The sequence below is a fragment of the Salvelinus alpinus genome, chromosome 21, assembly GCF_045679555.1.
Source record: "Salvelinus alpinus chromosome 21, SLU_Salpinus.1, whole genome shotgun sequence".
Classification (NCBI taxonomy): domain Eukaryota; kingdom Metazoa; phylum Chordata; class Actinopteri; order Salmoniformes; family Salmonidae; genus Salvelinus; species Salvelinus alpinus.
In genome coordinates, this window is record NC_092106.1 from 47151043 (window position 1) to 47158789 (window position 7747).

At 47.3% G+C, this 7747-nt stretch overlaps 1 protein-coding gene across 8 annotated transcripts in view; it reads left to right on the forward strand.

Annotated features, from left to right (window-relative positions):
* The window catches only part of cux1b (cut-like homeobox 1b), a 171585-nt gene that overhangs the window by 32297 nt on the left and 131541 nt on the right, over nt 1–7747 (forward strand). The window lies entirely within an intron of this gene.

Below are 7747 nucleotides of genomic sequence, written 5' to 3' on the forward strand. Positions count from 1 at the left end.
GGTACAGTGAAATGTTTAGTTGCACAGTGGGGTCTTTTGTTTAGACGTAGCTAGCTAAACAATTAACCATAATCCCGAATCATAACGTTACTACCCTGCATGAATCTGATAACGCAAACCAACTAGGTTCAATGTTAGCTAGCTAGGGAACATTAGGCTATAACTAGCAATGCAAATGACTCTGAGATACAAATAATATTACTACACAGATCATACACTTAACGTTAGCTAGTGAGCTAACAGTACGTTTTAACTTACAATGAAAACAAATTTCTTACAAAATTTGAATAGTTTTATATTTGAAAATGTAGCTAGAGACAGGTTCTTTTTTCGACTTCCCTCCGCATATTTGCAATCGAAAGCCCGAATTTTCTCCATCTCCTCCCACTGGACATTCCACTGATTTCAAAACACTCGGTCCTCCAGATAGTGGAGAGCATTAGCAACACTTTTGCAGTTCTTTATGATATATATATATATAAGAAAAAGCTGCACTAGAAAGAATGACTTACACCTATTATTATTTGACCATGCTGGTCATATTTGAACATCTTGGCCATGTTCTGTTATAATCTCCACCCGGCACAGCCAGAAGAGGACTGGACACCCCTCATAGCCTGGTTCCTCTCTAGGTTTCTTCCGAGGTTCTGGCATTTCTAGGGAGTTTTTCCTAGCCACCGTGCTTCTACACCTGCATTGCTTGCTGTTTGGGGTTTTAGGCTGGGTTTCTGTACAGCACTTTGATATATCAGCTGATGTAAGAAGGGCTTTATAAATACATTTGATTTGACGTACTGAGCAGCTCATGTTATGGACAGAAACATGCTAGATGGCAGACCAATCAGAACATCATCTCTCGGCGCGTCCAGCCCATCCATTATCTCAGCCAATCATGGTTAGCTTGAAGGTTCCTGGCTTCTTCCATGGCTAAACCAACTAGGCTCGTAATTTTTTATGAATTTTATTTGTATTTACAGATGGCATACAAGTTTGTTATTAAGGCACATGAAAGTTCACATGTTCCAGAAGGCATTTCTGCCACAAATGCATTTTGATAAGAAATACATTTTTTACATACCTCTCCTGTGAAGTAGTGACACGCGACGTACACCTAGTTTCCCGAGACCAGAAATGAATCACATTTTTGGTATAAGGCAGAAAGCAATTTATGAGTAAAACATTTTAGTGAACCGGTGATTCGTAACTTTTGAATCGGTTTTCTTACCTTCATTTAGATCCTGTGGATCGATGCACTTGCATCTTAAACGTTAGAACCGGTTACCGATACGTATCAGTGAATCCCTAGCATATAACCTTCCATTACAAACACAACGTGACCTGAGTATAGCGATCTTGCTTGGGGCGAGGGTCACAGCGTGACCTGAGTATAGCGATCTTGCTTGGGGCGAGGGTCACAGCGTGACCTGAGTATAGCGATCTTGCTTGGGGCGAGGGTCACAGCGTGACCTGAGTATAGCGATCTTGCTTGGGGCGAGGGTCACAGCGTGACCTGAGTATAGCGATCTTGCTTGGGGCGAGGGTCACAGCGTGACCTGAGTATAGCGATCTTGCTTGGGGCGAGGGTCACAGCGTGACCTGAGTATAGCGATCTTGCTTGGGGCGAGGGTCACAGCGTGACCTGAGTATAGCGATCTTGCTTGGGGCGAGGGTCACAGCGTGACCTGAGTATAGCGATCTTGCTTGGGGCGAGGGCCACAGCGTGACCTGAGTATAGCGATCTTGCTTGGGGCGAGGGTCACGGCGTCTCAGGTGTTTGTTTATTTGCTCAACAACCACCCTTCTAAAAGGCCCTCCATTCTAGCACAGTACACAAACCAGTTCCTTATTCTAATTTTATTCGGTAATACGCTTGGGCTGCACCGTGAGTTGAATAACCCCCCCACCCGTGTGTGTGTGTGTGGGGGGGGGGGGTTGCCAGTGGATAATCAGATTCCATTTTAATGGTCACTTGAAATAATAAGCAGCTTGTCTTCTCCTTGCTTTAATCCATATTTATACAGTCTTGAATGATTAATGCATGTGAACACAATGTGTTTGTGCTTGAGGAGGAGGGCAGGCAGTAGCCTATAGGCTGTACAGGGAAGTGGTGATCCAAAAGGAGATTCCTGGTAGAACTGGTACTTTGCATAACAATGAGACCTTGGGGGAAACGTTTTTCAAAAAGGCACTCGCACATCTGAGCTGTCTTTGTTGCAGGTGCATGGCTGGTATCACTGCTCTGGCTGGTATCACTGCTCTGATAGTATCACTGCTCTGGCTGGTATCGCTGCTCTGGATGGTATCACTGCTCTGATAGTATCACTGCTCTGGCTGGTATCACTGCTCTGGATAGTATCACTGCTCTGGATGGTATCACTGCTCTGGATAGTATCACTGCTCTGGCTGGTATCACTGCTCTGGCTGGTATCACTGCTCTGGATAGTATCACTGCTCTGGATAGTATCACTGCTCTGGCTGGTATCACTGCCCTGGATAGTATCACTGCTCTGGCTGGTATCACTGCTCTGGCTAGTATCACTGCTCTGGCTGGTATCGCTGCTCTGGCTGGTATCGCTGCTCTGGCTGGTATCGCTGCTCTGGCTGGTATCGCTGCTCTGGCTGGTATCACTGCTCTGGCTGGTATCACTGCTCTGGCTGGTATCACTGCTCTGGATAGTATCACTGCTCTGGATAGTATCACTGCTCTGGCTGGTATCACTGCTCTGGCTGGTATCACTGCTCTGGATAGTATCACTGCTCTGGCTGGTCTCACTGCTCTGGCTGGTCTCACTGCTCTGGCTGGTCTCACTGCTCTGGCTGGTCTCACTGCTCTGGCTGGTCTCACTGCTCTGGCTGGTATCACTGCTCTGGCTGGTATCACTGCTCTGGCTGGTATCACTGCTCTGGCTGGTATCACTGCTCTGGCTGGTATCACTGCTCTGGATAGTATCGCTGCTCTGGCTGGTATCACTGCTCTGGATAGTATCACTGCTCTGGCTGGTATCACTGCTCTGGCTGGTATCACTGCTCTTTATTAAGCTTTTACATATCCATTTTGTAAATAAAGAGCAGTGATACTGTCAAGAGCAGTGTGTGGGTTAACTTTTATTTTTTTTTCACCTTGGAAAAAGAAAGCAGACATTTGAAAAGATCTGTAGATTCTGTCATTTAGCAGGAGTCCTCCTGGTGCTCTCCAACATGTCATTTAGCAGGAGTCCTCGTGGTGCTCTCCAACATGTCATTTAGCAGGAGTCCTCGTGGTGCTCTCCAACATGTCATTTAGCAGGAGGAGTCCTGGTGCTCTCCAACATGTCATTTAGCAGGAGTCCTCCTAGTGCTCTCCAACATGTCATTTAGCAGGAGTCCTCCTGGTGCTCTCCAACATGTCATTTAGCAGGAGTCCTCCTGGTGCTCTCCAACATGTCATTTAGCAGGAGTCCTCCTGGTGCTCTCCAACATGTCATTTAGCAGGAGTCCTCCTGGTGCTCTCCAACATGTCATTTAGCAGGAGTCCTCGTGGTGCTCTCCAACATGTCATTTAGCAGGAGTCCTCGTGGTGCTCTCCAACATGTGATTTGGCAGGAGTCCTCCTGGTGCTCTCCAACATGTCATTTAGCAGGAGTCCTCCTAGTGCTCTCCAACATGTCATTTAGCAGGAGTCCTCGTGGTGCTCTCCAACATGTCATTTAGCAGGAGTCCTCCTGGTGCTCTCCAACATGTCATTTAGCAGGAGTCCTCGTGGTGCTCTCCAACATGTCATTTAGCAGGAGTCCTCGTGGTGCTCTCCAACATGTAATTTAGCAGGAGTCCTCCTGGTGCTCTCCAACATGTCATTTAGCAGGAGTCCTCCTGGTGCTCTCCAACATGTCATTTAGCAGGAGTCCTCGTGGTGCTCTCCAACATGTCATTTAGCAGGAGTCCTCGTGGTGCTCTCCAACATGTGATTTGGAAGGATCACACCCTCCTTTTCCTTCTTTCAACCTCTGTCCATCTGTCCCTCCTTCTCCCTCTCTTGTCTAGGCTATATATGTCCCTGCCGTTAAGCTATAGCCTATGTCTGGTAGTGTTTGGCTGTGGTGTGGCTGCCGTCTCTGGGGAACATTGGTAATCTGTTCCAGCAGCGTTTGTGGCCGACCCAAATTAACCTAGACAAGACCTACTACTCTTGAGACTGAGCCAGACGAGCCTGGCCAAGCTGGATAGTCAGACACACTTATATGTGACTGACCGGCTCAAATTGGTCTTATGTAGCAACATTTGAAATGTTTATTTTTATTTTACATTGGATAAAAGTAGAGACTCAGAGCTATAGCATGGTATATCAGACACTACAGTTGAGGAACAATTGGAAAGTAATTCTGCTTTGAAAGTTGATAAACTTGTAAACTCACTTCTGAGAAAATGGCCTTTGAATGTTTTGGTACCTACTGGAGAGCTCTCCTTTGTCTACACCCATTCACACCCGTTCACACCCTCTTAAGCCAGCCCCACCCATCTCTTTAAGGATCCACATGTGAGGTCATGTACTAAACTGTGAGTAGTGTAGTAAAGATTAAGACTAAAAGTGGTAGTAATTTACCCAGACACACTTGTCTAAATTGATGGGTCATGTGAAAGAAATGCTACAACCCCCAGCCACATCCAGTGGTGGGAAAAAGTACCAAATTGTCATACTTGAGTAAAAGTATAAATTATTTCAAAATCCTTATAATTAACCAAACTGCACAAGTATTTTTTATTTTTTTAATTGACGGAGAGCCAGGGGCACACTCCAGCACATCATTTACAAATGAAGCATTTGTCTTTAGTGAATCCGCCAGATCAGAGGCAGTAGGGATGACCAGGGATGTTCTCTTGATAAGTGTGTGAATTGGACAACTATCCTGTCAAAATGTAACGAGTACTTTTGGGTGTCAGGGAAAATGTATGGAATATAAAGTACATTATTTTCTTTCAGATTGTAGTAAAAGTTGCCAAAAATATAAATAGTAAAAGTTGCCAAAAATATAAATAGTAAAGTACAGATACCCCCCCCCCCCAAATACTTTTGTACTTTTAAAGTATTTTTACTTAAGTACTTTACACCACTGAAATGCCTTCACACCAGTATATTAGCATACTTTATATACTGTTACACACACATAGTATTCCATACATAAGTTAAGGCCATGAAGCCTGAGTTGAGTGAGGTGCACATGTACAGTACATAACCCGATGCATGTGCCATATATTTATGTGGTGATCACATGATATTGTTGTGGCATGTCACAAAATCATGTTACGAACACGCATACCAATATTCATTTTATATATCAATATTTTGCTAAGTCTTGCTCAGTGGATAGGTCTCTACAGAAGGGTGTAAACGGTACAGGCAAATGGTTACTCGCATGGTAGTAATATCAGAAATACATAGTGTCAATATAAATACAGTATGAACAATAACGATGTCAGTGATAGATGAGGTAGTTATATGCCTACAATCAGGGGTAAAGTGGCTGAGCAGCAGGATACAAATTATTCTAGCTGCAACGTATGGCGTGTGTGTTAGGAGAGAGTCATTTGAATAGAGGCACTGATGACTGGTCCGTCCGAACCACGCATGAGCAAGGGAATCTAGATTCGGAGAGCCTGTTTCTGTCCTGCCCTTGACTTTGATGCAGGACATAGCCTCTTTGCCGCAAAAACTCCCCGAACTTCTCAAAAATATAAGTTTGTCTAGCTGTGTCCAGTCCAGGTGTTGCTTGTACAGGCAGGCCATCTATGGGAGGAAGGATGTCAGCGTTGGGCAGCAGCTGAAACCTGGTCCCGACAGTCCGAACACTTCTTGGCGACAACACCAGGCTCCAGAGCATGGACTGGGATCTGTCTGGCTTTACACCCACTGGGATCTGGACTGGGATCTGTCTGGCTTTACACCCACTGGGATCTGGACTGGGATCTGTCTGGCTTTACACCCACTGGGATCTGGACTGGGATCTGTCTGGCTTTACACCCACTGGGATCTGGAATGGGATCTGTCTGGCTTTACACCCACTGGGATCTGGACTGGGATCTGTCTGGCTTTACACCCACTGGGATCTGGACTGGGATCTGTCTGGCTTTACACCCACTGGGATCTGGAATGGGATCTGTCTGGCTTTACACCCACTGGGATCTGGACTGGGATCTGTCTGGCTTTACACCCACTGGGATCTGTCTGGCTTTACACCCACTGGGATCTGTCTGGCTTTACACCCACTGGGATCGGTCTGGCTTTACACCCACTGGGATCTGTCTGGCTTTACACCCACTGGGATCTGTCTGGCTTTACACCCACTGGGATCTGTCTGGCTTTACACCCACTGAGATCTGTCTGGCTTTACACCCACTGGGATCTGGACTGAGATCTGTCTGGCTTTACACCCACTGGGATCTGGGCTGGGAAGAGATGGATCTGGGATAGAATAGGATGGATGGGTGGTTGGGATTAATCATTTAGCTTGATGGAAAAATCTATGCTGGTATTCCCATTGCAGGAGTTTAGACTGAAATATGGTGTGTGGGTTTTTGAGTGTCTAGGGATGCTGTAGATTGGCCTCTATGGGCCTCTATGGTAATATGTCTAGAAGAAATCACTTAATATTTAAGTCATTAGTTGTGTGTTTAGATAACATAATGACCAGCAGCATAATCACTCTCCTGGGTGAGAAGGAGGAGAGGGGGGAGGAGAAGAAGATGGCGAGGGAGAAGAAGACGGAGAGGGTGAAGGGGAGGAGAAAATACTACAGATCTGTCTGTCTTTGTGTGCATTTGTCTCACAGTTAGAATTGTAGCCTAGTGCTCAGTAGCTAGGTTTTCCATTAAAATTACGTATAAAGAAAATATGAGCATTTTCCCAGCAGTGGTGTTTCCACCAGACTGACTTGTGGATTCAAATCCGTGATGACGTGGTGCTCAGTGATGACGTGGTGCTCAGTGACGACGTGGTGCTCAGTGACGACGTGGTGCTCAGTGACGACGTGGTGCTCAGTGACGACGTGGTGCTCAGTGACGACGTGGTGCTCAGTGATGACGTGGTGCTCAGTGACGACGTGGTGCTCAGTGACGACGTGGTGCTCAGTGACGACGTGGTGCTCAGTGACGACGTGGTGCTCAGTGACGACGTGGTGCTCAGTGACGACGTGGTGCTCAGTGACGACGTGGTGCTCAGTGACGACGTGGTGCTCAGTGACGACGTGGTGCTCAGTGACGACGTGGTGCTCAGTGACGACGTGGTGCTCAGTGACGACGTGGTGCTCAGTGACGACGTAGAGCTCAGTGACGACGTGGTGCTCAGTGACGACGTGGTGCTCACTATGTACTTTTTCTGCTTCAGTTTTCATCTACCGAATAGTCTAGCGTCCAGCTATCTGAACTTGTAGTAAGTAGAGGGCTCCTCTCGAGACCGCTGGGGGAGAGGGCTCCTCTCGAGACCGCTGGGGGAGAGGGCTCCCCTCGAGACCGCTGGGGGAGAGGGCTCCCCTCGAGACCGCTGGGGGAGAGGGCTCCCCTCGAGACCGCTGGGGGAGAGGGCTCCCCTCGAGACCGCTGGGGGAGAGGGCTCCCCTCGAGACCGCTGGGGGAGAGGGCTCCCCTCGAGACCGCTGGGGGAGAGGGCTCCCCTCGAGACCGCTGGGGGAGAGGGTTGGGGGTCTGGAAAAGGCTGCTCTAACATTTAGACTAGCAGTGGCATTGAATGTCATAAAGTTGTGTTCCCATGTCAATG